We start from the raw sequence: 23,626 nt of genomic DNA, 5'->3' as shown, positions 1-23,626 counted from the left end.
TTGAAACACAGACTCCCCTGAAAGGAGAATACAGGCAGTGACCTTGCTTCTGCCGGTGAAATGCACCAGGAAGCTATATTATGGATGACAAAATTTCTCCATCTGTTTACTTCCCTTCCTATGTGCTTAAGACTTAAAGAAAAGGAGATATCGTTGCTAGCCTTAAACTGGAAGCCTTAAAACAGACTTCTTTCAGGTACTTTAAACTGTCAAAAATATTTTCCTTCTTAGGTTTCATTTTCTCCTAAATTGTTCTTCATATCTTCCTAAGGGGTAGTCAAATATCATCCAGAGTTTATAAATTCGTTTTTATTCCCCTGAGGAAGACTTTTTCTGCTTGGTCCCTCTTTTTTTGCTTTTCACCCTGAGCTAGCATCTGTGCCAGTCATCCTCTACGTTGTATGTGGGTCACCATCACAGCTTGGCTGATGAGTGGAGTCGGTCCCCGCCTGGGATCTCAGCCCGTGAACCCATGCCACTGAAGTGGAGCTCGCCGAACTTTAACCACTATGCCATGGGGCCAGCCCTATGAATTCTTATTTTAAAAGCTAAAATCCTCTTGTGACCTTCTAGAATAAACTGAATGAACAAAATCACAGTTTATCAATAACCTGAACTAAAACATACATAAATTATAACCTGCTACAAATACAACTTAATGCAGTATCTTTTTAAATGGGCACATTCTGTTTCATAAGCTTTCCATGTATTTCACCTCTAATAGACACATACTTGAAAAATTAGGATGGAAAATATACTGGCTTGTTGCCAGTACATAACTCACATTATTATACAAATCTATAGAACTGGGGTCGGCCCGGTGGCACAGCAGTTAAGTTCCCACGTTCCACTTCAGCAGCCCCGGGTTCAGCAGTTCGGATCCCAGGTGTGGACATGGCACCGCTTGTCAAGCCATGCTGTGGCAGGCTCCCCACATATAGAGCAGAGGAAGATAGGCACGGATGTTAGCTCAGGGCCAGTGTTCCTCAACAAAAAGAGAAGGATGGGTGGCAGATGTTAGCTCAGGGCTAATCTTCCTAAAAAAAAAAAAGATTAAAAAAAAATCTACAGAACTGACTGCTCATGAGGTAGCTCTAAAACCTCAGCTTTCAAAAGACCACAATTAAAGCAAAAAAGCTATGCATATTTGTTTGTGTAATCACATATGTATTCTACTCACTACTTTCAATAAGCAATCTGACTACAGAATTTTGATATGCACGATAAGGCAAGAATTTATGGACTTCAGTTAAGCAGATGTGATGAAATAAAAGGTACAAAAATGAGTGACATGGTTTTTGAAATGAATTCTCTCAAGAACACACTAAGCAAATTTCTCAAAAGGTTTTTAATAAATTAACTCTTTATTCACTAAAATGTTTTCAATAGCATGAGGAGAAGGCAAGGATATTTGTGGGGGGTTTTCTTTAAGCCTGGATGCCAAAGTGCAGGATAGTACCTGATCTCTTCCCATTCTGTCTACAGAGACCCTGAGAGCCCCAAGGGAAACACGCGGCTGCTGTGAAGAAGCTCGCCAGCGGCAAGGAACCACCGGCCAGAAACACCATCTGAACATAAAAGGGAAATGGGATAGTTCTAAAGAATTAGGATTTGATTACATCCAAGAACATAGGGCTGGCTTCAATAAATCAACCTCAATGACTTAAAAATCTATCAACTGTATGCACGTCAACCTCCTGCGATACTGAAATTCCATTAACTTACATCATTTACAACTAAACAGTGAGCTAGGTAAAGATAAACTTTATCATCCCCATCTTATCCTAATTTAAATTATTTTCCTTGATCCAAATTTATGAAGGTCACAGTAGTGAGAGCTCACTCTGGTACTCTGCATATGCAAAATGATAATTCACCAGCGTTTGTCTGATTCACACACCTCCCCCACAACCCCCGCCCCCGGGGCTGGCCGCTTCCATTTCTGTGGGCCCACAATCAAAGGCGGCAGGAGGTAGCAGAGGCCTGGGATCTCCAGGTTCCTCCATTGCTCACAGCCTTCAAAGGCCTGAACCTCCATTCTTTCCACCCTCCTGCCGTCTGCCCCAACCTCTCCTTCTAGTTACTAATGAAACTCACGAAAATCATCTGGACTTTCTCTCTCTACACATTTTAAATCCAAATTAGCTCTGTGTTTGCACATGGCCTGGTGCAAGATGACATTAACACTCCAGAGAAGGCCTTGGGAAAGCAGAGGTCATTGCTCCCACTCACGAGGAAGCCTGGGGCCAACCTCAGAGAGGAGATGGGAATCAGCATAATACAGACCAGCATTCTTCCAAACCCAACAGGCACTACAACTTAAATATCCGTGTGCACATCCTCATCTACGGCTATCTTTTCTGATTTTCTAGATCCAGCTAAACATATCTGACTTTGCTGTACTTCATTCAAAGCACTGACACCTGAGCAAATTAGCTCCCACTTTGAAGCTTCATTTTAGCTTGCTTAAGTCTATCCCCCAAAAAATGTAATTAAAAATCCCATTTATCTTAAATAGAAAGACTGCAGTATGTAACACTACCTTATATTTTGTTACTTTCTTATCAAACCTTGGAACATTATGTGAAATTTCTAAGTCTGTACTGAGTGGAACTTTATAAAAGAAAATTTCACAATATGTAAAAGCACTAAACAAAAACTACTGAACAGTGAGATAATTAGTACCTTCTTTCCATTCTGCAGCTCCTTTAACTGTGGTATCTCTTCCCCCACCACCCTCAACCAACGAACTATTCTAATTCCAGGTAGTGAAGATTTGAGGAGAAAAAGAGCTTGCTCTTCCTCTTAATATGGATGCAGGAGTCCCTGCACCTGCCGGCTGCCTGATGTTAAACCGCCCCTATCAAAATGCTCCATACACAGACGCAATTGTGACAACTCCCTTCAACTCCTGGGCTCCAATTATCACAGTCAGATCTTCTGAAAAATCATTAGAGAAAGTCAAACCACACACCTAAAGGACAGAGACCAGCAGGATCTCCTGGTCACCTGATGGATAAATCGTTGCCCAAGCATTAGGGATTACGTAAAATGCATAAATTACGATCCAACCATCAAAATGGACTCGCTAGCGCATGCGTCCATTACCACGCTGCCTTTGTCTAGTGCCTGCAAGATCAGAACACAATAGCTCACTGTTCTCTTGCAGCTCACACGGACACAAAACCATAGCCACTAAAAGATCTCCTCGAGTGAACCGTGGGCAGATAAAGACAGAGCAGCGCACGCTTCACGCAAGGCGTTTGCCCTCTTCCACAGTCTCAGCCCCATCGAGGGAGAGAACTAACCTCACTAAAATTATGCAGCTTTACGCCAGGTATTTCCCTGCTCTGGAGTTTATGGCCCCATTTGTAAAATAAACGCGGTAGAATACCCTAGAAGATGATCTTTAAGACCTTTTCTAGGTCTAATGGACACTTCTGTCACCCTGTTTTGAACTGTCTTTAACCTTCTGCCCCGGTCACTTGTGGGAAACCAGGTCCGCAGCTGCCGATGCTCTGAGGCGTGCGCACCCTGAGGCCATGGGACCGCGTGACCGACAAGCGCGCGGCTGCTGAGGGGCCAGCGCCGCACCTGCCGCTCCGCCCGCGCTCCGTGCTCCCCAGCTGCTCAACGCTGTCCTCTCCGCAGGACGCTCAACTCTCTGAGTTTTCTTCGTTTTCTACAAAATGGAAATGATTCTTTATCTACCACTATCAGAGAAAAATGGAAGAATCAAGTGAGATATAAATCGACCATAATCTGTTATCTCTAAGACTTACTAACATTTATTGAGCGCTTACTAATTGTAAAGAATTTTACAAAATGTTTTAGAGACATTATAGAATCTTCAGGATCCCTCTTTTATACAGACGGGGAAACTGAGTGTAAGGAACTTGCCCAAGGTTATCTAACCAGGATGGAAAGTGAAGTCCCCAAAGGCCCCCAGTTAGCCCGCCTACCTCATGACCACACCAGGCTGAGAAACGCCGAATACTAAAGTGCTCCTCTCGATGAGTGTTAACACAGTAAAAGTAGGGAGGGCTGCAATTGAAAGAAACGTTTTAATTTTCATCCGAATTTATTTCTAACCTTAGTTGAAAATAGATTTTTTTTTCCCCAGACAACCTATTAAATAAATTTGTGTTTGATGGAAACACAGTTTATGAAGTACTGATCCAAATCAATCCAACGTTCTCACTTTACAGAAAGAGAAACTGAAGCCCAAACAAATCAGAGACAAGGTCACATAGCTTGCTGCCGGCAGGCTCTGGGCCAGAACACTCCACACCCCCACCACTCCACTGGTTCCTGCACCCCGCCCCACTGCCAAGGTAAGAATCCCCTTTAAAAAGGTAAGACATTAAAATACTACCATATTTCCAAAGCAGATTTCTCGAAAACCAGCAAAGTTCTAGAGCACAATATCAAAAGATTTACCCAAACAGGAAGAAAGCTATAGCAAAAGTCAAGGTCTCATGGATAAGACGGTGACCACAGGTTCCATCAGGCAGCGACTTCGTTTCCCCACCCATCTGCCTGCAGTCTTCAAGGCAAATCCAAGACCTCAGAAGGGCTTACCTGCTTGAGCTCCAAAAAGCCTTGCATAGTTTAAACTCAGTTTCTATACCCACCAAACTCACTTTTCAAATCCTCCGACTGACCCTTCTCCACAGAAAGCAGATCAGAGGACAGTCCTTAGGGAAGTCAGGCGGCCGGAGGAGAGAGGGGCACACTGCAGTGCGCTCCTGGTGGTTTCTGCTAGGAGAGCCTTTGTACAAAAGCACAAGAGGCAGAATGATATTGAACTGAATGAGCTAAATAGCAACTTTCATTTCTAGGCTGTTAAATATTCAAGTTGACAGTCCTGGCAGCACTTCAGGTTATGAAAATGCCTTGCAAAGTAAAGCTTTTTGGTGTTTCTGTATTTACTGATTAAAATCTAACATTTCCATTTTCTGCCAGCTGGCTTCACAGCCCTCCTACAACATAAGAAGATTCTTTAATCAGTTATTTAAGACATTCTGAAATTGTTTTAAAATATAAAACTGTAATTTCCATAATTCTCAGGTCGACATTTAATGATACATCATAACCTCAAGCAACTCCTTATATTCCTGAGCAAATAATTTTCTAAATACAATACTTTTTCGCTAAACATTTTTTTCATTTGTACATATATAACCCTTCAAAAGGAGAGGGTTACACCATGACATATATTTCTTTAAATTGTATTTACAAAGCATTCTAAATAAATTGTTTGTCCTGGGGAATTCTGAGGGGAATCTTAGAATGAATCAATTTTAATCTCAGAGAACATTCCAGAGAGTAGGAGAGAATGAGCCTCCCACACTGTGTGGAGGCACCGGATGACCAAGGCAGATGCTTCTAAGGAAGACAGCTTGAGGGTGCTGGACACATTTAGTGTCCAGTCACAGACTGGCCTTCTCGCATCCCGCTCTCCATGCGCGTCCACGTTTGTGGCAAACAGAATGCAGCAACACAACAACTTAAAGGGGAGTAGGAACTGGGAATCATGGACTTTCCTTTTCTCCTCTTTGCGTTTCGTAATTACTTAAGTATGAGTTGATAATTCAGAGCTACCACGTGACATACTAATAACAAGTTGGCAAGCAAAAGGTAATTCTGTCTCATAAATATAATACTTCATATAGAAAGAGAACTCTCTAGGGAGAACGTTAAGAAAACCAGAGGAGACAGGAGATTAACTCAGTCACTCCTCCAGAGATTGTCATTTTTCTAGGATCTTATACATCAAAATTCAAAAACTTTACAGAAGCTAATAAATTCTGAAAGATTTATGACTTTAATGTTATAAAGAAGTAAACTGAGAAACCCAAGACTGAGTAAAAAGAATCACATTAGACTACAAGATAGTGATTAAATAATAATACCTTAATGTGTATATGTGTGTGTGGTTAATCTGCTTTCATATACATTAGCTGATTTGATGCTCTCAAAGGTGACACTGGGTGGGTCGATGGGCTAATGAAGATGATGACAACAACACCAGCAGTCATAAAAACAGCAGCAGCAGCAATAGCAACAACCCTTATTGATCTTTTAACCATGTCCTGCAATATGTTAAGCATATGACATCAATGAGGACACTGAGATTCACATCGCTATTAAGAGAAATGCTCAGGCCACTGTAGCTCAAAACAGCAGAGCCAAGACTCAAACACAGATCTCACACTAAATGCAGTCCTCTTTCCAGCATCAGTCTGCCAGACTCTCCTCCCAGCATTCCCTTTTGAGGAACTGCCCCATCTTCCCTACCCTCACCATCCATATTTCTACACCGGCAGCTGCTCGGGTGTGACCACATGATCTTAGCCCCTGGCAACAACTGTTAGGTCCAGGAGTGGCTTCCAGACCCAATCTAGACAAGTCAGATTCCTTCCCAAAAATCTGTAACTGGAACTAAGGCAGATCAGATTAATCTTTCTGGGTAGCAGGAATGCAACATGCAGACTGGGCCTTGTTGGCAAGACCTATTTTCATCTGTGGAAATGGAGCACAGCAGGCTGCAGTAAGAAAGGAGAAGGAGGGAGCTATGCAACAAGACGCGGAAGCAGAGTACTCCTCTGCGTGCCAGTCCCGGGTCCTGTTCCCGGATTCCGCGGACACCGCGGGAGCCTCTCAGCACAGAGCCCCTGGCCCCTTCGGCTACTCTAGTTGGGTCTGTTTCAAGCAACCAAAGGGCCTAAGTACTAGAAAATAAACCGTGTGACGGGTGCCAAGCCTGCGCTGCGAGGCCTCCCAGAGACTGCTCCCTCCCGCCTGCTTGGCACCTTTCTCTCCTCCTGTACCAGCGCCCTCTCTGCTGCAAGATCTGCCGCTGATGCGGTTCTGGTGGGGGACTCTCGCCCAAGCCCGGCGGCGCTTCGTCAATATGATCTACAGACTCCGCAGCACCCCTGGGAAGTATCATTGGAACTATTTTAAAAAGGAGGATCAGAGAAATTCAGTCTCTTTCGCCAGATCACACCACCAATAAACAATACCGCCAGGATTTGAACCCAAGTATCTCCGACTTTAAAATACGTGCTTTTTCAATACACCACTTTCCCCACCTTGTGTCAACCTACAAAGCAAATTCGCCAGTTATTTCACCCTCAAAACAAGCTTGAGAACAGCCAAAAGAACTGCAATTTGGAACGTCCATGCTGCGGGGAACCAGAAGCAAAACCAGAGAGCAAAGCAGCGAGCTGCTTTGGCAGAGACAGGGGAGCGGGAGGGGCTGGCCGCAGGAGGCCTGGGGAGGAGCAGGTCGCCCCGAGGCGCCTCGCTCGCTGGGCCGCAGCAGGTGGGGGGAACCTTCCTTCAGCAGTAAAGCCGCGGTGCTTCCGCGGGGCAGCGTCCTCGGCTCCGTGGGCAGCACCTGGCCACGTGTGACGGGGGTGAGAGCGCCCCTACAGGCCTTCCCGCTCCAATTTAGCTGAGATTGCACTCATTCATTTCGCAATTGCGACCTCTAACACCTTAGTCTCAATTTCTGAACAAAATTTACTGACAAACTGTCTGTGCATGGTCTTGGAAAGTAATGGGAAAAGAAAAGCAATATAATATCCAGGGAAACAAATGCAATTTTTTATTAAAAATGTTAAATCACAATTGCCAAGTCAGTCTGGCTTTTTGGGGCAGGAGGCAGGTGGGGAAAGAGGGTGTGTGTGTTTTATACACTGAAGCCCAATGAAAGCGTTTGTCTACTGTGAACCACAGCAGAATAACCTCTGTCCTAAAACACTTTTCCATGATTCCTGTGAAAATGAAGACGCTGTCTTCTTACAGAGATAATAGAACAAATACCAGGGACATAGCCAAATGCTACACACAGCTATTTTATCCCTAGTGGAAAAAATAAATCAGAGAAAAATCACCAAATACATTCAACTCTCCGCTTTTCAGTTGGTAAACTGTGGCAGTTAACAGCTAGTGAACTTAATACTGTGTTTAACGCTGCAAACCTTTCTTTAAACAGTCTCACAGGGAAAACCAGGAACATAAGGTCCAAAGCAGGCCCTGCGCACTCAGTCCCTGCACCCACACTCACACCCAGGCCACGCAGCAGCACTCCGTGTACCTCCAGGAACCTCCCATCTTCTCAGACTACCTCCACACTGCAATTGTAAGAAAGTCAACATCAGGACAAGTATACTCAATTGAGTACATCATTCCAAAGAAACTGAAAGTCTGATGTGAAAAGTTACAAAAATAAAGAAAACGGTGGTTACTACCTAGCATAACCATTCAGCCACTTTTAAAAACCCAGATGTAACAATAAAAATAGTAACATCTCAGGCCAGCCCGTTGGTGTGGTGGTGAAGTTCCTGCCCTCCGCTTTGGCAGCCTGGGGTTTGTGGGTTTGGATCCCGGGCAAAGACCTACACACTGCTCATCAAGCCATGCTGTGGTGGTGTCCCACATATAAAATAGAGGAAAATTGGCACAGATGTTAGCTCAGGGACAATCTTCCTCACCAAAAAAAAAAAAAAAAGAAACCAGAAAGAAAAAATAGTAACAGCTAACTTGCTGGATGCTTCCTATATGCCAAGCCATCAAATACTTTACATAAATTATCTCACTAAGGCCTCACCATAATTCCAGGAAGCAGTGCCCTTACTATTCCCATACTACAGATGAACACATTGAGACTTAGGGAGATTAAGAAACTTGCCCAAGGTCACAAAGCCAGTGAGTGGAGAAGCCTAGTTCTAAACGCAGGCCGTCTCAATCTGGCGTTCCCACATTCACCTAACCGCTATGCTGCACTGAGCATACCGCAAAATACAGACAGCGAGTTTCAAAAGCTGGACGTGTTTAATCCCGTGACTACTAACAGCAGTAAAGCTCACTCCAGGAAGTTTAGACGACTTCTCACTGTCGCCACACTCCCTGAGCCTCTAATGTTTGAAGAAAGAAGGAAGAAAAAAAGGAAACCTTTGAAATGTTACAGCAACATCTTAAAGCAAGGGTTCTCAAAGTGTAGTCTGAGGGTGCTTGGGGGTCTCCGTGACACTTTCGGGGGCTCCTCTTTTCCACCCTTGTCATCTGTGCACAGGTGTATTTTCTTCATATACTTCAACCAGCACAACACATCACAACGGACTGAAGGCGGAAGCAGATGTGCGAATTCAGCTGTCTTCTATCAAGCCAGACACTCAAAGATATTTGCAAAACGTAAAACAATGCCGCTAAATGTTTTTGTTTTAGAAAATAGTTATTTTTCATAAAAATATTATTTGTTAACAAGTTTGTTATTTTTAAATAACAAGTTTTAATTTTTTTCATTCTAATGCAATAAATATTGATACATGAAACACACATAATAATAAAAGCACTTTTGGGGTCTTCAGGAATTTTTGAGTGTATAATAGGGTCCTGAGACCAGAAAGTGTAAGAACTTCCATCTTAAAATATACTAATTAAATCTTTATTTTTACAGGGGGCAGAGAGGCCGGATTCAAACGTAAAAGCTTCAGTGCCGTTTCCTAAGTGGAAGACAAGAGTCACTGGAAACGTTTCTTTTTACCAAACTCTTCACGATTCAGTGAGCTGCTAAACTTCAAAACTGAAAAACTAAATTACCCCATAAATTTACACATAAGTGTAATCAAAAGAATATATTTTCAAATATAATCAAAAGAATATATTTCTGGTCAGCCAATCATATTTAAATTAATTAGGATTAATTATAACACTAAAAAGTTTTATCTATATATACACTTCCTATACAAGAACATTTCAGCAGTTCAGGTTGATGGCTTATAGTTATAAACAAAATTTAAGGCATGTTTCAAAAGAGCTACACGACAGGCACTAGTGACTTCCACACTAATAAAAAAGACCAGGAACCAAGTGTGAGGACGGCTGTTGCTTTTTTAAAGTAAGCTATGGCGAGAAAAATCATAAGTATAATGTAAGTTCTCTAAATATAACGTTAATTCATGCTGCTGTTCTGTTTATATATCCTTTAAAACTGAAGCTTGAAGATTTATACTTACAATCAATGCAATTACAGTCAGCATCGCCAAAAACATCTACCAAAGTTTGAGATGATTACATCATGACAAAGTACATAGCAATATGTTTTATGCAATAGACAGGCTTCCTTACAGACACAAAGTTTATAAAGATTACAAAATGTATAAACATGATGTTTTATACAGGCAAAAAAAGAGAGACAGAGAGAAAAAGGCAGACAGACAGAGATTTCAAAGAAGTTCCCTGTCCAATGGAATGTCTAAGGAGCTGTAATTTTCCTTTTAGCTCTGTGAAATAAAGATGTAAGTCATAAAGTCAAAAACAAAGATAAGTAGGTTAATCATAAATGCACACGGTGACAACTGCTTAGGCTAACTCAGACTTGCTCTAAATTAATCTGTCCGCTTCCTCAGGAGAAGAAGGGAAATGGAGGATTTCTCCTACTCTCACCTTCCTATTTGAAAACAGACATTTTAGCCATCTAAACAAAAAAATTGTTCGGACTTCTCTTACAAAGATAAGGCAGCAACAATGGTTTGAATTATCAGATCTCACATTTCAGATAATGAAAACAATGCCCACAGACCAAGAAAAACTTGTAAAGTCCGGGGCCAGCCCGGTGGCGCAGCGGTTAAAGCGTGCATGTTCCGCTTTGGTGGCCCAGGGTTGGCTGGTTCAGATCCCGGGTGCGGACATGGCACCGCTTGGCACGCCATGCTGTCGTAGGCATCCCATGTATAAAATAGAGGAAGATGGGCACGAATGTTAGCTCAGGGCCAGGCTTCCTCAGCAAAAAAAGGAGGATTGGTAGCACATGTTAGCTCAGGGCTAACCTTCCTCAAAAAATAATAACAACAACAATAGCTAAATAGCTGTTTATTGTGTGATTGCTACCCACCAAGAACCCTTCTAAGCCCTGACTTTAGGAACTTATAACACAATTATGGAAACAGGATTAATCCACTTAAAACAACTGGCAAACAAAAGTGTCTAATTAAAAGTCCACTGCATGGTATGGACAAGCCAAGGAAAATAAGGGGAGTGAGAGCTGGAGTCAACGTGAAGGAGTAAAGCTACAGCTTGGCAAGGGCAGAAGTACTCAACAGGGACAATTCTGCCCTCCAGGGGACTTGGCAGGGGGGTGCTACTGGCATCTAGTGGGTCGAGGCCAGGAATTCCGCTAAATGTCTTACAAAGCATGGGGCAACCCCCCACAACAAAGAATTATCTAACACAAAAATGTCACAAGTGAGCCAGCCCTGATGCCTAGTGGTTAAAGTTCGGCACTCACCACGTCGGCGGCCCGGGTTCACTTCCTGGTGGTGGAATCACACGACCTGTCTGTCAACAGCCAGCCTGTGGCAGCAGCTCATGTAGAAGAACTAGTAGGACCCACAACTAGAGCACATAACTATGTCCTGGGGGAAAGAAAGAGAGAGGAAGACTGGCAACAGTTGTCAGCGCAGGGCCAATCTTTCCCAGGAAAAAAGAAAGTCAAAAGTGCCGAGGTTAAGACACCCTAAAGTAGAGGAATGAAGGGTATTTAGACAGACTCATCCCAGACAAGGGAAATCACACAAGCAGTGGCTCAAATGCAAAAAAAGGCTCCAACACACAGGAGGCAATGTATTATGGGAAATAACGTTGTTTAGGAAGGCTTCATGGGGCTTTGAAAGCCAAGCAGAGGAACTACGGCTGGATTAGGCTGGAAATGGGAATACATGATAGACTTGGGGTGATACTCACAGGGCGAGACCGAGAGTCAGAGTCTCCCAGAGCCCGGCTGGATTTGCCACCAGAGCCCAGGTGTACAGTGACAAGAGGTGAGGCTGGAGAGGAGAGAAAGTAGCCACACCCGTTCCAGAGAAAGAAAGGGCCTGGCTCACGACTGGACGCAGGGAGAAGGAAAGCACTAAGGTCAGGTCTTTATGCTGTCCCACTTTCTTACTCTGCAGCCAACTGTAGTGCCCAGGACGGTGCCTGGTGGAGAGCACACGTGAACAAACGCCGGCTTCGTGAGTCATCAACTCAGTGGGTTCACACGCTACAGGAAAGTTAGGGTCAACATCCTCACGCAGAGGAAACCTGGATACAGTCAAAAGGAGACTTGGGCAATGAGAAGCTGCCTCCAAATGAGCCAACAAATCCAGTCTTTCTTCCAGCAAAGGGGGACGCCGCTGCTTCTTTGGTTGAAGGCCAGATGAAACAGTGGGCCTGTGTTTAGGGGCTGCTGCAGGAAAACCACACGAGGCATTCAGCACGGTGTGGGAGGCTGGGAGGCCCAAGAGAAGCACGTGGAGAGCAGAGATTTCTGTCTCCCACCTCAGGCTCCCTAAGGGCAGAATCACACCCACTATTGCCCAAACGAGATGAAGTCATGTAAGTTAAATTTCCAAATGACGCAAAGGGGCTGTGGTACTGGAAAGAAGAGACGGGGGAGCGAGAAAGGGAGGTAGATGATGGTTTCTCTGATGAAACCTCCCCCACAGGCCTAGCACTGCCCCAACAAAATGCACCCTTAAGATATGTGACTGTGGACCCTGCCTCTTTGCTTAACATCTCATCAGCACAAAGATGTTTATCATTCTTTATTTATCCAATATAAATAAAGCACTTTCTATACACACAGCATTGTGGGGGGCACACAAGAGCAAGACCCAGACACATGAAGGACTGCAGCCTCTAGTAGATTTATTAATTTGGACCAGGTGTTGGCAAACTGTGTCGTTAAGAGGCTGGACGGCAAATATTCAGCCTCTGAGGGCCTTACAGTCTTGGTTGCAGCTACTTAACTCTGCTGTGGTAGTGTGAAAGGAGCCCGAGACAACACATAAACAAATGGGCAGGGGGTGTTCCAACAAAAAGAGGGACAAACACAGGCAGTGAGGTGGATGTGGCCACTAAGCCATAGAGTGCCACCCCCTGGCTCCCACCATCCGGTCAGCTGTCGAACTACAGCATAGACTATCCCAGCACTTACCAGAAGATCCGACCAGGGTCTGGAAATGTACGTGGAGGTACATCTTGATGAGCAAGGAAGAGAAGCACGCTGGCTGCCTTGTGAGTCAGACTGTGAGGAGAGAACCACAAGAAGATGTGAGGGGGCTCAGACTGTAGGGCACGGGGCCGCCAGTTGGCAAAGAGGGGCCCATCCAGAAAATGCATGCCTACAACACTCCGCAATGCTAAGGAGAGGAACCCTGCCTGGCAAGTAATCCTCTGAAATTGCACAAAAACCCCTACTGCAACAGATTCTCTCTTCCCAAACTGGTCGAGTCCACGATCACTGCACTGACACACTGTGCTGAGCGACAGTGAGGGCCAGACTGGCCCCTCCACAAGCCACTGGCCTGACAGACTGTGCTGAGTGACAGCGAGGGCCAGACTGGCCCAGTCCCTGAGTCACTGCACTGATAGCCTGTGCTGAGTGACAGCGAGGGCCAGACTGGGCCAGTCCCCGAGTCACTGCACTGATACACTGTGCTGAGTGACAGCGAGGGCCAGACTGGGCCAGTCCCCGAGTCACTGCACTGATACACTGTGCTGAGTGACAGCGAGGGCCGGACTGGCACCTCCAGAAGCCACTACACTGATAGACTGTGCTGAGTGACAGAGAGGGCCAGACCGGCCCAATCCCTGAGTCACTGCACTGATAGAGTGTGCTGAGTGACAGCAAGGGCCAGACTGGGCCAGTCCCCAAGTCACTGCACTGATACACCGTGCTGAGTGACAGCGAGGGCCAGACTGGGCCAGTCCCCGAGTCACTGCACTGATAGCCTGTGCTGAGTGACAGTGAGGGCCAGACTGGGCCAGTCCCCGAGTCACTGCACTGACAGAGTGTGCTGAGTGACAGTAAGGGCCAGACTGGGCCAGTCCCCGAGTCACTGCGCTAATAGACTGTGCTGAGTGACAGCGAGGGCCAGACTGGGCCAGCCCACGAGTCACTGGGCTGATAGACTGTGCTTAGTAACAGTTAGGGTACTTAGGTCACTTTCGTAATTTAGCTACAATGAATACATCACTTAACCGATGTTAAGAAAATAGATGCCAACCTACCCTGAAAGAGAAAGCCTCATAAGTTCATCTCTAAATCTTATGTTTGTTTTTAGAATACTATAAGGAAATCTCTTTTAAAAATGCCTGCCTCCGTTTCCCTGAAACTTATCAATATGTCCATAAAGAAATCCTTCTGGGCCAGCCCCGGCGGCCTAGTGGTTAAGTGTGGTGCACTCCGGTTTGCCAGCCCAGGGTTCACAGGTTCAGCTCCTGGGCGAGGACCTACACCATGCATCAGTGCCCCTGTTGTGGAGGCATCCCACATCCAGAATAGAGGAGGATTGGCACACATCTCAGCTCAGGGCCAAGCTTCCTCAGCGAAAAAAAAGAAAAAAGAAGAAGCCCTTCTGAATTCCATGAGCCTCTCCTCAGTAGTGTTTCTTCACTTCTACTTTGATCCAATAAACAGAAGCCTAAAACCACAAGACAATACATTTTATAACAGAACTGTTGGGGGAGACAGTTCTCCGGGGCCTTGTTGTACTCCTGCACATCTTACCACCTGTGCAAAGACTGCAAGGCCCTGACTGCCCTTGCACTCAGGCCAGTTCTTAGGGTTGTTTATGCAGCTGGTAACCCCGACAGATGAGTTAACCTCTCTGCCCCTTTCTCCACCTCCTTCCCCTGCCAACCTCCAGCAAAGACTAGGTTTACTTACTGCTTGCTGTAAACACGGTGGCTGCCCCTCAGTGCGTGATTCAGCAGCAATGTAAACACACTCTGTACACAGCCTCCATCTGGGCCGTACCACGTTGCCCCTGTGGGGTTTGAGGAGCAACGGAAACCAACATAAACATGCTGATGCGCATGCTGCTTACTGGGTCAAAATGATAAAGTCCTTTGACTCTGAGCCAGAAGTCTCATGTCTTCTGTCCACATCCGCAAAACAGTAACAGGCTGACTTATTAGTCTGTAAGTAGGGTAAAATCAAATCCCAGAACCAACAATAATCCTCTTCAATATTAAATAAATACTTGCAATTCTCTATTTTGTTTTCCTTTTTTTTTTTTCAGGAAGAGCTAACCACTGCCGATCCTCTTTTTGCTGAGGAAGGCTGGCCCTGAGCTAACATCCATGCCCATCTTCCTCTATCCTACATGTGAGACGCCTACCACAGCATGGCATGCCATGCGGTGCCATGTCCGCACCCGGGATCCAAACCCTCGAACCCCGGGCCATCGAGAAGCAGAACATGTGAACCCAACCGCTGCACCATCCGGCAAGCCCCTTATTTTCCTTCAATATTCATTCTTTAGAAAGCATTCTCATATTAAGGGTGATCAAAGCCCCTGGTTTGCACAGGATAGTCCAGTTTATACCTGCTGACCCACTATTTCTCCTCCAGTCAGCTCCCCTTTCACCTTCCAGTGCTCTGCTTGTGTATTAAATTATATGATCGCCCTAGTTCTAATCCAATGGACGGATATATACTTTCTGGAAATAGATAAGTTGCTTCAATCTTCTGTTTGTGATCATTTTTCTTAAAAAAAAAAAAGGAACAAAACTGACTTCAATTCTTTCACTTAAAACACCTTTTCCCCCAAGAATTTAATTTAACCCACTATAATTACATTTTGCAGATAATGAGAAGAAAGTTCTAAATTCATTATCCCCCTTACATAAGATGACAACGAACGCTCGTTAAGTGCTTTAATGCTGCAAAACACATTTAGATATGCACTAGTTTTCCTTTTAGGAAATCATCTAAAATTGAGAATGACGGAAAAATCATATACATTTGATTACATTTTATGCTAATATTTTAACATGGGGCCCTCCACCCACAATACTCTGGGGGAAAAAAGTCTCCAAGGGGCCCGCCTGTGGCTGAGTTGTTAACTTTGCAGCCATTGGCTTTGGCCCCCTGTTCCCCTGGGCGCCCACCTATGCACCGCTCATCAAGCCATGCTGAGGCGGTGTCCCCCATAGGAGAACTAGAATGACTTACAACCAGGATATACAACTACGTACTGGGGCTTAGGGAGAAAAACAAGGGAAGGGAGGAGGATTGGCAGCAGACGTCAGCTCAGGGCCAATCTTCCTCAAAAAAAAAAATCTCCAAGAAAAATACTGAGGCTGCACGTGTAGATGTGACTGCAGATTCTGAGAAGCTATCCAGTTCCCATATTCTCGTCTCTGCACTTCATCCACGCTAGGAATTGCAGAGCTTGCCTCCTGCACAGCAAGAAACAACGCGAGCAGAGCAGTCCTTCGTCAATTCCCAAAGGGCAGCCAAATGCTCCGGCTTGACCCAGCTCCTGCACGCCCTCCTCCAGGTCCAAGGAGGGAGACAGGCGCTCCGCTCAGCGGCCGGCTGGGGCTCCCGCCCGTTCACGCTGCAGGGTCGCAGCCAGCACAGCTCTGCACCAGCCCCTCCCCACCTGCTCTGCACATCGCTACACGCAAACAAGATCTTGGAGATTTGACAAAACAAAAAAGGTCCTCTGCCCCAAATTATGGCGATCCCTGCCATACTCGAGAAAGCCAGCCCGGTGTGAGGAGGGCCAGCTCTCAATGAGGCAGGGGGCGCTGTGCGCAGTGTCTTCAAGCGAGTCCCGGGATAGGCCCGGAGAAAGTGAGCCATTCCGGCGCAGGCCGTGGGTTAGGGACTGCTTCCCGGCTGCCCACACGTGCCCAGAACTTACAAGAGGAAATATACCCCACGCTACCACTTCTAAAGACTAAAATGTTTTTCAAAAAATAAACTTCGAAGTAAGATTAATCAAGATTAAAACTGGTTTCTTCTAGGAGACAAAGCGAAACTATTGTTTTCGTTAAAGGAAGGTCTTCAAAATTCATAGCAGACGCAAAGCGATGTGATTAGAAAGAGGATTTTTAAAAAATTGCTCTACTCTTTCGTTTTCCGTGCGCACCGGTGGTCTCGTAAAGAGTGAGAGCAGAATAAAAGCCCTACCCTGGATCCCACATTTCCCCAGGAACACGGCAGCAATCAGCTGCGCGGCCCTCCGCTCAGCCTCCTGCCTCAGTGTCCCCGACGGCCGCCCTGCCACGACAGCCTCTGGGCCAGATCCAGCCGGACAAGCCACGCACCCCCAAGCCGAGCTCCCCTGGGTGTGCCATGCTAACAGTAACAGGACCTGCTGCATAGGTCATGGGCTGAGCTGTCACAAGGATTAAATGGCTTAAACAACCCCTGGCACACAGGTGTTCATTAAAAATTTTTATAAAGAGAACTACAAAATAAATCCCTCATCATATCTCTCCTTCAGATACCAGGAGAGTTGACGCTTACCTCATTTGCAAAATCCACATTTTTTGTAGGGCAGTAACACACAATGTCAAGGGACATGTGTGGGACAGACGAACGCCTAAGCTGTATAAATGAAGAGACCAATCAGCTCTTCCATGATTATGTCTAAAATTCCAAAGAACTCATTAAATTCAAACAACCAAGGAGGTAAACTGCAGGTTGAGTGCCGTCCTCAGCTCTAAGTGGTACCCCCTCCCCTTCCACAGCCCATCCTGGACCCAAGGGAAGCACCATTAATCCACGGGTCTCCTGTCTCTACCACGCCACGCCCTTCATATAAGAAAGCAGACAGTTTCCCACCTAGGCCATCACCCACACCTCCCACTGTCAGTGCCCTCAGCACTGCCTCTTCTGTTATCAATATTTATTGCCAATACTAAAACACAAAGCAAAATGAAATTTCTTCATAAACAGCATGAAATCTATGGAAAAATATTCAGAAGCAAGGCTTTCAATTAATTCAGTATTTAAATGAAATTCATTTCAGACCCAATTCAATAAAGCTTTCATATTCTAAAGACATTCCCAATAGTAAAAAAAGTTAGTTTCCAAAAAGATTCTGCTTTAGTGTATTTGGGAAATCTGGGCTGCTACCGTATCGTAACTCAAATTTGATCTGATGAATTAATTTAGACATCCATACAGGAAATTTAAATACTGGACTCACTGGTGCTTTTTTTTTTTTTAAAGAAGATTGACCCTGAGCTAAAATTCGTGCCCATCTTCCTCTACTTTACATGTGGGACGCCTGCCACAGCATGGCCTGATGAGCCGTGCATAAGTCCATGCTCGGGATCCGAACTGGCGAATCCCGGACCATCGACGTGGAGTGCGTGAACTTAACCGTTTTGCCACCGGGCCAGCCCCTCACTGGTGCTTTTTACAGGTAGCCGCCTAGATTACTGCGTCAGCCCCAATCATGGTTGTAACTCTAATCTTCCTGCCCTCTAAATCCACTGTCCACCTATGGCCAGGAAATGCCCTTAGGACCACATCTCTGCCCTGCTTATCACCCTTCACTGGTTCCCACTGTCCTAAAGAACAGTCCAGACTCACGTGGCTCATAAGGTGCTTCCTGACCTAACTCCCTACCCAGCGCGCCAACCTCGAACCGTCGCCAGACCATGCTGCAAACTTACCTAGCTCTCTTCTCACCTCCTGCCCGGAGTGTCCTTCCCACCTCCTGTTTGCCATTAGGGTCTCAGCTGAAATGTCCTTTCCTAGGGTGCCTCCCAAGTGACAGGCACTTGCCACAGGCTTCCACAGACAGCACTTTCCGTAGCACGGCGCTTAGCACATTTCATCACTTTTCTTTTGTTCACCTGTCTCTCTTCACAGACTATAAGCTCCAAGAGGGCTCTGTATTATTGCGTCTCCAGCATCTGGAATAACGCCTGGCCCATAGAGGGCAGTCAGCAAACACTGGTTCAATGAATGAGACGATGACGGCTTAACCACAACAGCGAAGATGGAGAAACAGAGAAGAACGCAAACAGAACACGCAGATTCAAGTAGGACCTGGCGACAGAACAGAACATGGGCAATAACAAAGGGTCTGCGATGTCAAATTTCCACCTTGGGCAACATGAACAGTGTCTTTCACCAAGCAACAGGCGGAGGTGCACCTCAGGGGACGAGGAACGAGTTTAGTTGTAGACATGTTGAATTGGAGGTGTTCCCAGACGTCTGTCTAAGAGGCCTTGGCTAAGAACGCGTCACTCCCCTGCTCAGGACACGGTGGCTTCCCAGTGCTCTTACATGAACCCCAGCTTGTTGCTGTGCCCTACCAGCCCCTGCACTGTCTGCCCTCTCCAACTCTCTGACCTCATCTTCGCCCATCTTGTTCCCCCTTGCCCACCTCACTCTGGCCACAATGGATCTGCTGTCCCCAGGAAGCGCTAAGCGACGCGCTCCTCAGCATCTCCACGCTCGCTGTGCCCTCTGCCTGGAACACTTTGCCCGGATTCACCTAGCTTCCTGCTTCTCACCACACAGCCCTCATTTCAGATATCACCTCCTGGGCAGGGGGGGCCCTCCCTGTCGACCATAACAACCATCCAAAGCAGTCCATCACTAAACGTTTACTTCTTTTGCATCTTGATTGTCAGCTGGCCCATCTAGTTGTAAACTACACAGTCAGGCCTCTCAGGCTGGCTTTTCACCAGCATAACCCCCAGCACTTAGGACAGTGTCTGGCCTTTGCTAATAGTTCAACAAGTTCGATGAACAAATAACTGAATGAATGAAGGCAGGCAGGCAGACAGGCTTTGCCTCCTCCTGCCTTCCCACTGGAATGGTTGTGAAAATACAAAGTGATACAAACTGTCACCTACACAAAGAAACTAGAAATGCTGACCAGTTATCTCACAAATTCCAGAAAGAAGTTCTACAACAAAAGGCAAATAAAGCTCTCGAGGGCAACAAGAACTGGGGAAGGGAAGAGAGAGGCGATGGATTTCTACCACCTCCACAGCCTTCCTGTCCCAAGGGTCAAAAACCTGGCAACGACCAGGAGCACTGCACTGCATTTCGTTTTGTTCATTCATTTAGCTATGTATTCATTCACTGAATAAGTGACATATTCATCTAGTTCAAAGATCAAAACCATATAGGGGCCGGCCTGTGACCAAGTGGTTAATTTCCCATGCTCTGCTTCAGCAGCCCAGGGTTTCACTGGTTTGGATCCTGGGCAGGGACCTAGCACCTCTCATCAGGCCATGCTGAGGCAGCATCCCACATGCCACAACTAGAAGGACCCACAACTAGAATATACAACAATGTACTGGGGGGCTTTGGGGAGAAGAAGCAGGAAAAAAAAAGAGAGAGAGAAGAAGATTGGCAACAGATGTTAGCTCAGGTGCCAAGCTTTAAAAAAAAAACACTATAAGCAGGTTCACATGGTGAGATCTCCCCTCCTGTCCCCGTCCTCTCCATTCTCCAGATCACTAACACTCTCCTCGCTGGGAAGGCTCGAAGGTTTTCACTTTGATAAGTATCTTGTGCCATCTGTATACATAGCACTTCATACACTGGCTGCTATAACTGTGGGATAAGAAGCTTATCAGGTATATTATTATTATATGTAATATATATATTATTAGGATCAGGTATAATTTTTCAAGATATTACCCAAGTGCTTCCATAGAGTGTCCATTTTATCCTTCGAAAATATTTAAAATAAAAACCCCCAGACCCTACTCCAACCCAGCCAGCTCACAGCCTAAGGGCAGAGGCCACAGAACAGGCTTTTTCAAAACAGCTCCCCTTGTCATCGTCATGATCAGCCACATGTGGGAACTGCCATCCTCCTCAGAGAGCAGGCGTCTTCACCGATCGGAGGGAGGAAGCGCTGCTGCCCTCCTGTGCAGGGCCTGTTTACGCTTTCCCTGTGATCTCCTCATCACGCTTTCTCCTCCTGAATATGCAACCATACTTCAGGTGATTGTATACACATACACACACAAACACGTATATACGTGTTTATGTATACATACGTGCACATATTCCTGTATTCACACAGTACTGGAATCTCTCTGAAACAAAACATACACAGTGGTTATAATAGCTGTCTTCAGGGAGCGCAAGTGAGTAGCCAGAGCATGGGGGAAGGGAGACTTACTTCCCCTTTGAATGGTGTCCCATGTGCCTGTATTACCTATTGAAAAATCAGTAAAGTTACAGAACTCTTTCTTCATGCACCGAATTTGGGACACCATTCCAAACAATGCTGTGGCGATTTTGAAACATGCCTGAAGGTGTTTTCACAACTACTCACCACAAGACGTGGAAGCGAATTCCACACCCCTCGAAGGTAGGCCAGTGACTCACATCTATCAAAGAGAATGTGGCCGACGTGATGCTGTGTGCCTTCCAAGCCTGGAGAACTTCCACCTGGCTTGCTCCCTCTCTTCGAGTGCCCACTCTGGGGGAATCCAGCCACCGTGCTGTGAGGACACTCAAACAGTCGGTGCAGTCTGCGGAGAGGCACGTGTGGACAGAGGAAAAGGGATTCAATGCCTGAAGGAGCGGGAAGGACTGGGAAAGCCATATCTGAAGACAGGGAGCATGAGGGGTTAAGAACTGACAGAGCTTCAGCCTTGGGAAGAAGGCAGGACAGGTCTTCCTCTTGAGGCAGGATAGAGAAAGAGGTAAGAAGAGCTGTAGACACACAGAGATATGGATGCAGACAGGAGGGAGGTTGATAACTTCAAGCAAAAGATCTCTGTATTTCCATGGAGGCAGAGAATGATCAAGAGCTGAAGAGGTGAAGATTCCCAGCAGGCACCAGAACACAGAGAAGAGAGATGCTAGGTCACCGTGCAGAATCACCATGTTCAACAAGATTCCAGAGCTCATCCCTTTAAACCTAACACCTGTGTTCAAAGCACAAGTGGTTTAACCACTCCTCAAGGTCTCCAAGAAAATATTTCAGAGCTTTAAAATTGTTACTTCAAAGTTCTACCACATGTTAAGGCTTGACTATTGGTTATTATATAAATTAATTCTTTATTCTTTTGAAGGCAAAAATGATCATCCAACGTTACTTTCAGAAAACCCTGAGGATATCTTGTCAAGGTGGCGGTGTAGGTGGACTCTGAACTCACCTCCTTGACAAACACAACCAGGATACAACTATTCTTGGAAAAATTACCCTGGAGAGAGAACTGAAAACTGGATAAGAAGAACCCCTACAACAAGGGACAGTCCTGACTGAGGCACAAGAGGCAGAAATTCCTTCTGGAGAGAGAAAAGCCACCTTTGTGAGCCTCAGAACTTCATTGCTGGCTGGGCAGGAGCCACCCTAAGGTACGCAGCCTTCCCAGGAGAAGTGGGGACCTTAACAGGGGTGTGTTACCGCTATAAGCATCCTTCAGACTCAGCACAACTGAGATGAGTATGCTACTGTCTGGCTTCGCTGGCTATTAACTGCAATGGGGACACCCCCAGGAAAGCTATTGACATAAGGAGAATAAAGCCAGTTCTTAAAAGGGCAAATGCACAAATTCACTTGTCTCAGTGGGCAACCTAAAATCACCAGAAAGAAAGCTACACAGTCCTTTGGTGAAAAGAGACTCACCTGATAGGATCTGGGTGCATCTCGGTGGGAGGTGAGACCTCTCCAGAGACGGAGACATTGGTGGTACCCATTATTGTAACCTAGTACAGGTATGCTGGCACAGATGTTGGCAGGTGCCATTGGAGTTCTTCCCCTGGCCTGATAGCCCAGGGGTCTGCCCCACCACTAGAGAGCAAATTTAATCCAGTTCAGCCAGGGCAGACAGCCAGCCCTAGCGAGTGGCCACTCCCAACATCAAACCCTCAGGTAACTTGTGGGCCTGCATAGACTGGATGCCTTGGTTCTCTAGAGGCAGGTGAGCATGTCCACCTCTCTGAGGTAAGGCTTGTGTGAGGAGCAGATGAATTGTTGGCAGTGATGATGGAGAGTGTGGGGGCCTCTGCAGTGGGGCAACTGGGTCCACTCCAGGGGGTCAGGACGTGTGCAGGGGCCAGGACTGTGTTGACAGTGTGTGAACCTGTGGGAGTTGGGGCTTATCAGTGGCAGAAGACTTGTGCTTCACAAACAGCCACAAAGGGGGTCGGCCCCACCTTCCAAAGCCTGAAACAATTGGGTGCTCCTGTGCCTCAGGCCAGCCCCACTCAGCTGCAATCCTGAGAGAGACTAACAACAGCCTTGCAGGCCTGGGGCCTACAGCAACCATAAATCTCTGAGCCTAGCAACCAGCAACACAGGGTACCGACTCAGTTATCAGGAAAACTGCAACAGGACTGTGCTATTAGACCTTGTAGCCAAGACTGCTGGGGCTCCCCAAACCTGATTTACAAAGAGCAAAGACTGGACTCTCTGGGTAGCTGCAGTTACAGCAACCCTGCCACACCAGAAGGACACAGGTAGCCCAAGCAGCGGTCACTCGTGGATCACTGGGACTGGTGATGAGAGGGAAGCACACTGCTGGGCCACAAAAGGCATCTCTTACATAAGGTCACTTCTCCAAGATCAAGAGACATAGCTGACTCACCTAATACACAGGTATAAGCGCAGAGAAAGAGGCATAATGAGGAGCCAAAGGGATACATTCCAAGCAAGGGAACAGGAAAAAAAAAAAAAAAACAGAAAAAGAACTAAATGAAACAGAAATAAGCAGTCTACCCAACAAGAAATTCAAAGAAAACTCATAAGGATGCTCACTGATATTGGGAAAAGACTGGAAGAACACAGTGCGAATGTCAACAAAGAATTGGAAAATATAAAAAAGAACCAATCAGAAATAA

The 23,626-nt window shown here is 46.0% G+C and overlaps 1 long non-coding RNA gene across 2 annotated transcripts in view; it reads right to left on the bottom strand.

Annotated features, from left to right (window-relative positions):
• Nucleotides 1-23,626, bottom strand: part of LOC124244467 (uncharacterized) — a 155,061-nt gene that overhangs the window by 86,748 nt on the left and 44,687 nt on the right. For both annotated transcript variants that reach the window (XR_006890011.1, XR_006890012.1), the window contains exons 2-5: nt 12,989-13,078; nt 11,300-11,426; nt 3,963-4,044; nt 3,595-3,682 (exon numbers count right to left, since the gene is read on the bottom strand). This is a non-coding gene — a long non-coding RNA (uncharacterized LOC124244467). The remainder of the gene's footprint in view (nt 1-3,594; nt 3,683-3,962; nt 4,045-11,299; nt 11,427-12,988; nt 13,079-23,626) is intronic.

The sequence above is a fragment of the Equus quagga genome, chromosome 9 (genome assembly GCF_021613505.1).
Source record: "Equus quagga isolate Etosha38 chromosome 9, UCLA_HA_Equagga_1.0, whole genome shotgun sequence".
Taxonomy (NCBI): Eukaryota; Metazoa; Chordata; class Mammalia; order Perissodactyla; family Equidae; genus Equus; species Equus quagga.
The sequence above is the reverse complement of the archived record's forward strand: the minus strand, read 5'-3'. Positions and strand labels throughout refer to the sequence as shown.